Source organism: Lissotriton vulgaris, chromosome 2_1 (genome assembly GCF_964263255.1).
Source record: "Lissotriton vulgaris chromosome 2_1, aLisVul1.2, whole genome shotgun sequence".
NCBI classification, from domain to species: Eukaryota; Metazoa; Chordata; class Amphibia; order Caudata; family Salamandridae; genus Lissotriton; species Lissotriton vulgaris.
Window position 1 is genome coordinate 2,087,782,468 of NC_141687.1, and position 12,794 is coordinate 2,087,795,261.

Genomic DNA, 12,794 nt, shown 5'->3' on the forward strand with positions numbered 1-12,794 from the left:
GAGCGGGCTCACTGTTCCCTGGCACCAAGGCCACCGCCCGGTGCTTTACACCTGCCAATCAGTGCCAGGATCCCTAATTTTAAGGACAGAGACGCAATCCTGCGGCGGGCCTGAGCCCAAAACACCTTGACCTATCAGAACCACACTATAACTGTTTTTCCCAATTACACAATAGAGGTTCACGCTCAACGGCATTCCTACACTGAAGTCAAACTAAAGTTATGCGCCTGCGGTCTCCAGTACAGGCTACTCTTCCCAGCCCGTCTCCAGGTCATAATTCAAGATAAAACACACTTTTTCGAATCCTTGGAGTCAACCTGGACATGGTTGACCGAAGACCGCCCCCTCAAGTCTCGGACCACATCTTCACCGTCGAGACCTCAGACTGAAGCAGTCCTGCCGCCCTTCCCTAGAGCACATAGAAGACGCACACGGTCATGCAGGGGTCATGGTACTTGCAGAGACACATCAAGATCACCCATCTTGGCCATCCCGGACCTCAGGAATCAAACAAGCCGACAGGCTCTCCATCCCAACATCAAAACGGCCCCTTGGAGTTCTGAGCCATCGAGAGAAGTCCCCGAGGACTCTGGGCACTGAATCCACTGACACAGACTTTTCCTGAAGCCTAGCGATCTTAAAGAAAATGGCCCAATCCAGAGACAATGACAAGATGCCTGGTCTCCATCTGGAACTCGAGACAGGTGTCCCAACGTACTATAACATTCAGAGAAATATGCCAATGCTTTGGACACATCCGGATCAGGAGAGGGGTCCTCCACGCAACTTCTAAGCTAAGCATTTTAGTTTGGGCTGTTAATTTTAAATTTAATAGGCTGACAGATGCCTTTGTTCCAGAATTATAGGGTGGGAGGAGGAGGTGGGGGAGGGTTGGGACCGTTCTCCTATGTTTTTGTTCATACTGTTAAATGTTCACAGCACTCCATCCCTTCACCAGGGCAAATACATAACAGTCACACAAACTAGAAGACAGAAGCGTAGGTCACAATCGCTTGTAGTCCGACCCACTCCCCCAAAGGGACTGAAGCCCCGTACTCTCCTGGCTCCACACATATATCATGACACAGAGGTTAAATAAGGGTAACCCCTTCCGAGTTCTGTCATGGAATGTCAATGGTATGCTCCACTGTATCAAACCAATAGCAGTCCTGAGGCATGCCCAAAGGCACACTACATCAAGAAACTCACCTCCTGGGGTACCATTGCTCCTTCCTCACAAGGTATGGGTTCAACAGAGTATGGTACTTCGGTTTCGAATGGAGCTCACGGGGGTTGCGATCCTCCTGAGGCGAAGCCTTCTCTTTGTACCCACCCACATCACTAGGGACTCTCAAGGCCAGTTTGTGGTCCCAATTGGGTTGTTAGGACGGAACACTCTCAACCTAATATCCATATATGTCACTCACTATCAACCTAATATCCATATATGTCCCGCCTGCCACGCTCACATCATCACTAAGACAGCTTACTAATATTGTTTTCGCCCTGCCCCTGAGTGAGACAGTGATAGGTGGTGACTTAAACACAGTCATGCAACCAGACCTCGAGACCACAGGCATACCCTCCTTTGGTAGGATGTCACACACAAAACAACTAATAGAGAGTATCTGACATCAATATCCTTCCCCAAGGTATCTCAGTCCCTTCACCCCTTGCCCTTTCCCTGGGCTACCCCTCTGACACACTTCACTCCATCTGGAGGCTGAACGCCTGGCTCCTCCAGAACAAAGATATCACGAAAGCGATTGGGGAGGAACTAAAACAATACTTCCTTACTATTCAGGACTCTGTCCCCTCTCCAGGTACCCTCTGGGAAGTGGGTAAGGCCACTATTCATGGTTTAGCCAGGGGTCAACTCAAGGCACAAAGACTACCCAGGATAGACAACTTTCCCTCCTTGAGGCACAGGCAACTCGCCTGGAGAGGAACTCAACTGAGGCATCAGATGGTTTTTGGGAAAGGTAACTCACGATGCTTTGGGAAGAGATTAAACAAATCTAGTTAGAATCAGCTAAGCTGCCATGGAGATCCTCCTTCGCCCGAGTGTATGGTTGGGGCGACACCAACGGGAAAATATTGCACTGGCTGGCGTCATATCCCTTAGCAAACCGTATAGTTCTCGAGGTCCGGGACCTCTCCTGAGCCATCCACCATATGCCAGCCGCAATAGTACAGCCTTGCTTCTCTATCTAACTAACGTGGGAGGTTATTTGTCTTCCCCGCCTCACCACGGGCGAGGCGGTTGGCTCAGATCTCCTCTTCACCCCAGAGGAAATGAGTGATGCCATCTCCTCCATAGCTTCAAACTGAACAATTGATGGACAGGATGCAGAACAATGTCATACATTCACCCCATTACAGAGATCTGGGCCTAAATCCATTGTTTTTTTGATCACCATGCCATTCCAATTCGGACCCAGCCTAATGCAAATCAGTCTTGACCCTGCCCCAATGGGAACAGTCCAGTTCGAACTGCCATGCCAGGTCCTCCCTGGACTGGAAACAAGCATAGCAGCAGGGAAAACGCCGGGCCAAAAGGGTTCCCGCAAGAATACTATGCTACATAACGAGACATTTTGATCCACCACCTCCTCACTCTTTTCTAAGATGTCACAGATATAGAGGCATTCCCCCCAAAACGGATGCAGCAACCATTGTCACTACACTTCTAGAATTCAGTCCAGTGGAAGCACAGATCGTGAAGGAGAACTTAGGGGAAGGGAGGGGTGTCGCGGATATATCGCTCCTTAACCAACTCTTGACTCGCTCGGCACCGCGGGGAGCGGTGGCTGTATCCCCTTAGAGGATGAGGACCGGGGTGACACCTTAATGGCCCACAAGACCATTATCAGCTGAGCTAAGCTCCGCTTAATCCAACTATATTATCTTCATAATGCCTAACTAACCTCAGATCGCCTTTATAAGGCAGGTCTGCTATCCTCACCATCCTGTACGTGCTGTGGACAGGAACCAGCTGACTTTTATCATATGGTCTGGTCCTGCCCCCACCTCACCCCATACTGGGAATCACTGGAATACAAACTTACTGTGTCCTGGGTTGGGAGGTGCCACACAACCCCTTGAACCTCATCCTAGGAGTCATGGACGGCCTAGACGGATCCAAGGCAGACATGCTCTTTCTAGGTACCGCCACCATCATGGCCAGACGAGACATTGCTGCGGCAGGGAAACATTCTGACCCCCTAAGCTTAACAAAATAACGAAAAGGCGTAGACTGGTGTGCAGAGCAAGAGAAGCCCTTGTTCGAAGTCAGGGGATGCCCAGCCAAACACCCAACGTTGTGGGGCAAGTGGTTGAACCAATTGGGATGAATGGGTTTTCTGTCTCTTCTCTCACTTTGATTACATTGATATTATGTTTTAAAAATGGATCAACATGTATGTTTGCACATAACAAAATCAATAATTTGCCACTGTACCGATTACTATTGTTTACCTGAGCTGTAAGGGTTTTTTGTTTATTCAAAAATCAATAAACGTGATTATCTACAAAAAAAGAATATCTTCCGATTCTTGTTACTATTTTGTGTTGCTTTGGTGTAAATCTAATCAGTATATATATTATTCCATTTATTAGTTACGATATGTGTTTTTCCGCCTTAATTCTATTTTTGCTTCTTGTGTACATATATTACAATTGTATTCTTTGATAAACGCCTTGCTGTCCTGTTCAGCTATTAGGATTGAGTGTTTTATTTCTCAATGAGTTTATTATTTACTTACAAGGATGAGACTGTTTTAACTTTATTTGAGCTCAAACACATCTCAAGCAAAGCTAGTATTCATACTGTTGCACTCCAACCCATTGCTTGTTTGCAAATTTCAAAATTATATAATTTCTGTCCCTAGCCTATTAGAAAGTTTCACACAAAGCATTGCAACTACACCTGTTTTGGAGCACCTCCCCTCTAGTGTTTTAATAGACATTCCAGTGGATATACATAAAAAGTATCAGTGCATTATTGTATAAAAGATGATGCCAAAGCAGCCAAGGGAGTTACTTTATTTCATAATCTCACAGCACAAATATTTTTGGTTCTGCTTATAGCCTGAAGGCAGCAAGAAAGATGTTCCAAAATTGATACAGCGGTTTTAATCATGAGCTATTTCATTGTTTCAATTGCATGTCGTAAAAAACATTTGCAAAATAAAGTTGTCACTTTTGAGAAAACCAATGGGTCCACTTGTCACTAACTCAACCACGCAAAAAACTTAGGGTGCCACCGTTTAGGGAAAAAAACGAGTCAAAGGGGCTCCCTTGGAAGCTTGCACTGCTCCTGGCAGCCCTCAAACATTGCTGAAACATTTTGCTAGAGCTGTCAGAAAAACAATTATGGTAATTTGTGTGGCATTCACATGCCTTACTGGATGATCTTCCAGCTGCATCAGGGTATCACAAGCTGATACATTTTCACCTTTTCTAAACCTTTTGATCCAAACCATTCAGCATATGAATACTGCTGCTACCACGTTTTGGTCAGGACCATGGAGTTGGCCAAAGCCACCCAATCTCTATTGTCTTCCCTCTATCCAACACTGGTAACTCGAAGGTGGGTATGGAATTTGCTCTCTCAATCACTCACCATACTTCAGAGAGTGCAGTGCTGCTTCGTGGTCTTGGCAGCAATTCTACTCGCAGGACCTGAGATTACAGAACCAACGACTCCCCAAGCAGAGAATATCCATTTGTTGTCCTCCACACTTCTAACACAGCATTTGTAAAGAGAATACAGTGACACCCAAGGGTCCACAGCGGATCCAATACAAACTATTTCCCACGGGTGATAATTTTAAGATCCATCCTATGATCATATGACATGGCCGTGTCCCTTCAAGTCTAAAGGCATTTAATGCAATTTCAAGTGTACAATCTGGTAGCCCCATGAGAGAGGCAAAAATCTAGTCTTACTAGATCAAGTAGAGAGATCAAGTGCAATAAAAGTATAATTTGAGTTTCCTTCGACTCCCAGAAAGTTGTTCAACCATGGTGTGGGTTTCTTTTCGTCCTTCTGTTACTCTTCCGCTTCTCCAATATTCTTAAATATACAGGAGTTTTAAAAAAAGGTGGAGAGTTCTTAATGGTGGGAATCACTACCCAGTCCAGAAATGCCACATCATTGATCCATCCCTTAATGGCAATTTCAAGAAGGATGTAACGAAAAAGGGAGGTACCCTAATATTTAAATAGGGATAGAGTGAGTTCAGAAGTCAAAGAGTGTCCCAACTAACAGGCACAAAAGTACCCAGGCTGCATCACAGAGCTTGTGAAGAAACCTATTAACAACTATAAGTGTTACAATCTAAGGTACAACAAAGAGTGGGAGCTCGCACAGCGTATATATTCCTGAAGGTAGCGTAAGGTGAAGAGTTGTAGTGTGCAACCAGAGTGTGACACTGTCTGGCCAAGCAGTGTGAAAAATCAACAATGGAATTCAAGGGTCCCCCTACTGGGAGGGGAACACTCTAGTGCACAACAGGAGGACCGTAGTCTTATTCCATGAACAGATTGGTCAAGAGTCTATATGTATAGTTTCATGATTTTTAATCTTCTCGATGTGAATATTTTCTTGTTATCATATTCAGCATTGTATTTCGAAACAAACATGTGTCATAGCACACTTAGTAAATCCACATTTGTAATCCTCAAAAGAGATCCCGATGCATTTCGGGCCAAAGCCCTTTCTCAAGGGAATACTCTACAATGAAAAATAGAATGAAACCAGAATCAGTATTTAGGCTGAAAGAAAACCGTGACATATCTGTCTAACATGTGCAGTGACCGGCAATAAGAGTGTCAGAGAATAGGTGACGAAAAAGCGAGAACGGTGAAAAGAAATCAGCCAGGTAGAAATCGGAAGTCCGGGGTGTTAACGTAAAGAAAACGGGACCGTGTTCCAAGTAAAGTATGAATCCTGAGCGTGTTAACCCCAAATGGTGACAGAAACGTTAAAACGCGCGTGTCTATCGTAAGATACCCAATCTCCAGCGAAGATGTAAACATCGTGCACACTAAACAGTACGTGAGAGAAAAAACTCCCAGATGTTACTTACTCAGTGAATTAGATGAGGTGCCTCGCGGTGTACCGGCGGGACAGAGGTGCAGCTATTCAGTGTACGCGTGTGTGTTAAGTATCCTGGTAGTGAACATAGAGGAAGGGTAACAGTGCGCGAGTGATGAAAATAAAAAACGGACCATGCAGTGAGATGGAAAGATGGAAAAATCGACTACCATGTTGGAATAGTCAAGAGAAGTGAAAAATGGTAAAACCTGAAAAAATGTAAACAAATTCAATGCATAGAAAAGCTCATAGAGAATGAAATATAAAACACAATTATAAGTAACATAAGAATTCGATGCGATCATTCAGTCCGTTGGGCGCCATCGTGGCAAGGAAACGGATCCAGAAATTTTCTCGCTTCAGCAAATTGTTCTTATTGTTCTGGGTGACTTGGACTTGTTCCAAAACCTGGAATTTTAGTTGAGCAACTGTGTGTCTAAATTCAGTGAAATGAGAAGCCACGCTTGATTTCATATTGTTGGTGCGGATATTACTTTTATGTTCTAAAATCCTGGTACGGATTTTTCTCTCGGTGTGACCAACGTAGCATTTGCCTGTGTGGCTTCTCTTGACTATTCCAACATGGTAGTCGATTTTTACACCGCGAGGCACCTCGTCTAATTCACTGAGTAAGTAACATCTGGGAGTTTTTTCTCTCACGTACTGTTTAGTGTGCACGATGTTTACATCTTCGCTGGAGATTGGGTATCTTACGATAGACACGCGCGTTTTAACGTTTCTGTCACCATTTGGGTTTAACACGCTCAGGATTCATACTTTACTTGGAACACGGTCCCGTTTTCTTTACGTTAACACCCCGGACTTCCGATTTCTACCTGGCTGATTTCTTTTCACCGTTCTCGCTTTTTCGTCACCTATTCTCTGACACTCTTATTGCCGGTCACTGCACATGTTAGACAGATATGTCACGGTTTTCTTTCAGCCTAAATACTGATTCTGGTTACAATCTAAGGTACGTCAGCAACAACACAACATAATCAATACACAGCAACATCAAAAGTAGTATAAAAAAGTTTCCATATATTTATTACAATCAAAGGTTAAACACATTTGGTACATAAAAAACATTTAATTGCTGCATTTTTAGAAAACAAAGTCGACACAGCGTTTTAGTGAGTTAGCTGATGTTCACCTTCTTCTGGACAGTTTTCTAAACAATGGAAACAATTTATTATTTATACATACATGTGTTGCTGACGAAACTATACAATCACTATTTACAATTAAAATCCTAAAAATATCATATTCAAATAGAGCAAAGACAAAGCATTATCTATACATTTGAGAAGTTTCCTTGAAACATATCATCTAGTTTATTGTCACAATGTACTTTAAACTTTTTTTAAAAAACGAGATATCACCTAGATATCAATATATCTAAAACTGTTTTTCTTTTCGCCTCATATTAAATATAACAAGAACAAAGATTTGGGTCTCATACCTCTTATCTAAGTATTGCTGAGTTTTCTCTTTATCAGGATTATGCCAAAGAAATGATGGCATGGGATCTTGGTGATATTCCAAACATTAAAACCTATATTACATCAAAACAAAGGTTTACTTAGTACTACCTTCATCAGTCGAGGGTTAATTTTAAAATTCATTAATCTAAATGAATGCCAGATGTATTTTACCTACCACTGAGTCAATGCACAGAATTATATGACATTTGTTGGAGCCACTTTCTTGTCAATATAAAAACATATACTGATTGGGCAAAAAGATAAATCAATACTAATTATTATGCCCCTCGTATCTTCTACCAATTTGAGACAATGTACCTATATGAAAAATAATAATGAAGTATTACTTGCCTATACAGATTAAAAAAGCAGGGGGGCCTGTAAAGGAGCCTGTTTAAGTCAACTTGTAAGTCGCGACTGGATACCGACTGGAATTGAAACCATCCCTGGGTTTTATCCACTGTATGGATACAATATTGTATATAAGGTAATAGTAATAATCCATATACTTCCACTTTGTTTTCTTATTTCTACAATGCTGTGAGAAGACAGGGTATGTATTATCTGTGATTGATATCTGTGTCAATCACTCTGCAGGATTTAAAAAAATTCTTCCTGGCAGGCCTGTAATTAAAGAGTTATAGGATAAGGACTTACTATCTGCTAATGAAATGATGTCGGTAGAGCATCATCCAGTATTTATCAACACTGTTCAGAAATTAAGGGATTGTTATGCTCTTGTTTCAAAAAACCTCAATAAATCTTATGTGAAACGGGCTGTTATCAATTTGCTAATCTGTCACTGGCTAAATGTAGTTAGGTACCAGTGACTGTGCCAAACAACTTACAGTGTAATGGATATTGCCCCAGGGAAATAGCTTATAAGTGGTAAAGATATAACGCTTTGTTTCATTGCTACTAAATGCTTTATGCAATAGCTCTAAAATTGCATTAATCATTGGTTAAGTGTGCATCATTAACGTTTCTTAAGGGAGTTGCAAGTTTGTCATCCCCCCAATTTCCGGGCATAAAATGTTGTGTCGGGAGATGCACCTCCTATTTTCTTAACAATACAGCTTTCTATGCCTCAATTGTAGTGACATAACCTGAATACAGTATCGTAACCGGCGCAGCGCATGTATTTACTAAACAATTCTGAGTAACTACTACATCTAGTCCGAAAAGGAATTCTTTATCTAGATCCTAGGGATATTAAAATTCCTACATGGATTTTCGCTTACCTTGGTAATAGGATACGGCCTCCCTGCGTCCAATGAAGTCACTTCCGGGTATCGACGTGACTCGTTGGTGCCGTGGCGTGCTGTTTAAGACCTAGTCAACGCGGGCAAGAGGTCAAAAAAACGTGTTGCGACTCACCCCGTTTATATGAAAAACAACTACTCATTGAGGCAAATGCTTTTTTCTTTTTAATATGTTACAAGCTGCCATCCCTCAAATTTTATCGGAATACTCTATTGCTATTAAGTCATGTTTTTTAAAAGAACATTAAAAAGATTTTATTGTGTTCCGGGGGCGGCCATCTTGGACCAGTCCTAATACCACTTCCGATACATGTTAATCATTTCATGCACGAATAGTTAAGTGGATTGTGTTTGCAGCCAACTTGTCTCGTTATTGCTCATTTTACAAAACAATGATCTCTTTGTAACTTTGTTATTATGCTCAAAAATAGTATTCTATTACACTGGCGGCCATCTTAGAGCAGGATAGCTCCCTTTTCAGACTTATTATTGCCATTATCCACCTTCATTGTTATATTTTGTATCTTTAAATATTTGATCAGAACTGGTCCAGTGGGTAAATCACGATATGACCAGTGGTATGATGGTGAAGATTTCAAAATCTTTCCATATAGAGCTCCAATTTATGTATGGGAGAGTCTCCTTTTGTAAGGCGCCATATAAGAGTATATATGCCCCTAATATACACCTCAACGCATTTGTAAGTGTTTCATTTTGAACCTCCAACTTAGGTAACACTATTGGTGACTGTCTTGTTATTGGTATTATCATCAATCTACTACTATATGTGCTGCTCACCATTATTAATTAAGACCTGGTAAAAGAGACTCTCCCATATATAAATTGGAGCTCTATTTGGGGGAGAGGTTTAAAACCTTCCCCATCATACCACTTGTCATATCGTGATTTACCCACTGGACCAGTTTTGATCAAATATTTAAAGATGCAAAATATAACACTGAATGTGAATAATGCTAATAATAAGTCTGAAAAGGCTATCCTGCTCTAAGATGGCCACCAGCGTAATAGAATACTATTTTTGAGCATAATGACAAAGTTACAAAGAGGTCACTGTTTCGTAAAGTTAGCAATAACGAGACAAGTTGGCCGCAAACACAATCCATTGCGCAGTCCTTTCGTACTATTAAACAATTTGTGCATAAAATGATTAACATGTACCGGAAGGGTTAGTCGGACTGGTCCATGATGGCCGCCCCGCAACACAATAAAACGTTTCTAATGTTCTTCGAAAAAAACGACTTAATAGCAATAGAGTATTCCGATGAAATATGAGGGATGGCAGCTTGTAACATATTAAAAATAAAAAAGCATTTGCCTCAATCAGTAGTTGTTTTTCATATAAACGCGGTGAGTCGCAACACGATTTTTTGACCTCTGACCCGCTTTGATTAGGTGTTTAACAGCACGCCAGGGCGCCAACGAGTCACGTCGATACCCGGAAGTGACTTCGGTGGACAAAGGGAGGCCGTATCATATTCCAAAGGTAAGTGAAAATCCATGTGGGAATGTTAATACCCCTAGGATGTAGACATAGAATTTCTTTTCGGACTAGATGTACTAGTGGCAGCTGCGCCTCCGATTCCTCGCTGTGTTTCCAGTTTCTAAAAACGGTAATGCCTGCATGATACAGCTAGAATAAACTTGAAACTCTGTTCTACTTACTTTTCAACTGTTTTTTAACCCTTGCGCCGTATAAACTTGTTGTATACCCTCATGTTCAGCCTCTAGTAACCGCCACTGACCCCGGTCCGTCACGGCTTGTGCCGCTTGAACGGAGGGTCGGGCCCAGGCATCACTCACTTCTGGCTGCACTACCGGATGTTGTAAAAATTAGCACTCCAGTCTTTCTTGCCCATCTCCTACTTAGACAGGAGAAGGGTGCGGACGCGCGCAGTGGGGCCTCTGATTTTGAGGTCCTTGCTGTGTTTCCAGTTTTTAAAAACGGTAATGCCTGCATGATACAGTTGGAATAAACTTGAAACTCTGTTCTACTTACTTTTAAACAGTTTTTAACCCTTGCGCCATATAAACTTGCTGTATACTCCCATGTTGAGCCTCTAGTCACTGCCACTGACTCCGGTCTGTCACGGCTTTTGCCGCTTGAACGGAAGGTCGGGCCCAGGCATCACTCACTTCCGGCTGCACTACCGGATGTTGTAAAATTAGCGCTTCAGTCTTTCTCAGCCATCTCCTACTTAATCAGGAGAAGGTCGCGGACACACGCAGTGGCGCGCCGGCGGCGCGCTGAAGGCGTGCCAAAGACAAGCCCATCGGCGTCCCTCGGCACCCGACGGATGCCAGACGCCAGGACCCCTGCATTTATTTTTACTGGTAACCCTTTCTTACTCAAAATATCCACAGATTAGAAAACATGAAGTGTCTGAGATATTCCATTGAAGAAATAAAAAAAATAAATACCTCTTTGACTGAACCTACAGAGGGCCTAGTAGCAGAAATAGGCAGGTTTCCTGAAATCTCTCGTTCAGTCCAGTCATTTGACCAGAACAAAAATTTATACCTCCCAGTCCAAATCAGTCCAGCACATGTAAGGCTTTTAAATAACCTAATGCCATATATTTTAATGCCCGTTCAATTTCTAAACATGCATTACAAAACTGGAGCCTTTTCGACTCAGTAGCTCTGGACATTTGCTTTGTTTCCGAGACCTGGCTGCATGAGAATGCTTCTCCCGATGTATATACTGCCTTCCCTCCAGAGTATAAAATAACTCGATTTGATAGGAAAGACACCAGAGGGGGTGTACTGATTGCCACCACACATATTTTAAATATTACTAGTTTGTAAAATCTCGTCTTTAATCATACAGAATTCAGCATCTTTAAGATCAAGGGATCCTCTAACAACGTCTGGAGAGGAGCTCTAGTATATCGACACACGGGTGCCAAAGGAGATTTTACGAACGAGCTGCTGGAGATCATAGCACCACTTATTCTAGCTTCCAATACATTTCTCCTAATTGGTGATTTTAAATATCATGCTGAAATACAATCTAACTCGGAGACTGAGAAATTGATTTCTAATATGAACACCCTCTGCCTCGTCCAGATGGTTCTAGGCCCCACACATCGGGCCGATCATACTTTAGACCTTCTTTTCTCCAGCTCCCCTGACCTGATGGTGGAGCCTCCCATTCCATTACTTTGGACAGATCACTACCTATTAAAATGTACTATTCCCATCACCACAGCCAAAGCAGTCTTGGCAATCGAATTTACATTATGTAGGCCTTGGCGTAAAATTACATTACCCCTTTTTTCAAAACACTTCCACTTCGACTTGACAACTCCTACTATAAGTGCAAGTACAGCAGCATAACACCTTGATAATGCCATGGAGACAGCACTGGACAAAATCGCCCCTCTGAGTAAAGTTATGCGTAAGATCAGAACTGCCTCCTGGTTTACAGAGCAACTAAAAATTACAAAATCCTTATATAGAACCGCAGAGAAAAAGTGACATAAAAGCAAAGATCAAGGTGACCGTAAGGCATATAAAATACTGAATTCCAGTTATATGAGCTACATAAAGGCGACAAAAAAACATTCCTTATAGAGCGAATTAACAAAGCAGAAAACTCCTCTAAAGAACTTTACCAAATTCTGAAGGAATTTACCACCTCTAGTAATCAGTCAGTAATACCTATTTCACAAGAGTGAGCTGACGCTCTATCATTTCCTTTGGTTTTTCTTTGTTCGCCATAAGTTGGCAGGGTATGCTCAGACCTGAGTCCCTTGCTCACTTCACCACTGGATTCAAGCAAGCCGGTCTGAAGAAGGCTGAAATGCCAGAAACCGGTCCTCGTAGCTTGTTTCCGGTTCAGGGAAGGCATGGCTTTGCAGTTCGGGTTGGACTGTTTCCATGAGGCACATGGTCAGACTGATTTGCATATGGCCATGTCTGAACTGG

The 12,794-nt window shown here is 42.3% G+C and overlaps 1 protein-coding gene across 1 annotated transcript in view; it reads left to right on the forward strand.

The window, feature by feature from the left end:
- The window catches only part of LOC147733753 (protein unc-13 homolog B-like), a 1,057,263-nt gene that overhangs the window by 487,405 nt on the left and 557,064 nt on the right, over window positions 1-12,794 (forward strand). The gene's annotated exons all lie outside the window — the stretch shown is intronic.